The following is a 457-nucleotide window of genomic DNA, read 5'->3' as shown; positions in this document are numbered from 1 at the left end:
ACAAAAATGGGAAAGGGAAGTCTGACTGCCACAAATGCTTAAAAATCCTTGAGACATGATTCCTAAAGGCAGAGATGACTGATAATATTGACACTAGTATTGGAGTGTCTTTCCTATCAGAAATCACATCTATGAAAAAAACGCCTCCCATTCTTTTTATCCTGCAGAAGGCAGTGTTGCTTAAAGCACTAATAAGGGAGGGAAAAGTTCAAAGCAAAATTAAGATTCTAAATATCGAAATAATGTAAACTGAGATATGTGTGTACGTACACACACACACACACACACACACTGAAGTAAAACGATGAACTTAAGATCTTGATCCAAAGATTGTATTTTCCATATTTATGCTTACACACAGGATTCTTTAAATAATTCATTGTGCTTTTCCTTTAACATGATACGGGCCTTTTTCTTCACATTAAACACCAATAGACAGCTATGTAGCATTCTAACA

The sequence above is a fragment of the Equus przewalskii genome, chromosome 27, assembly GCF_037783145.1.
Source record: "Equus przewalskii isolate Varuska chromosome 27, EquPr2, whole genome shotgun sequence".
Taxonomy (NCBI): Eukaryota; Metazoa; Chordata; class Mammalia; order Perissodactyla; family Equidae; genus Equus; species Equus przewalskii.
The sequence above is the reverse complement of the archived record's forward strand: the minus strand, read 5'-3'. Positions refer to the sequence as shown.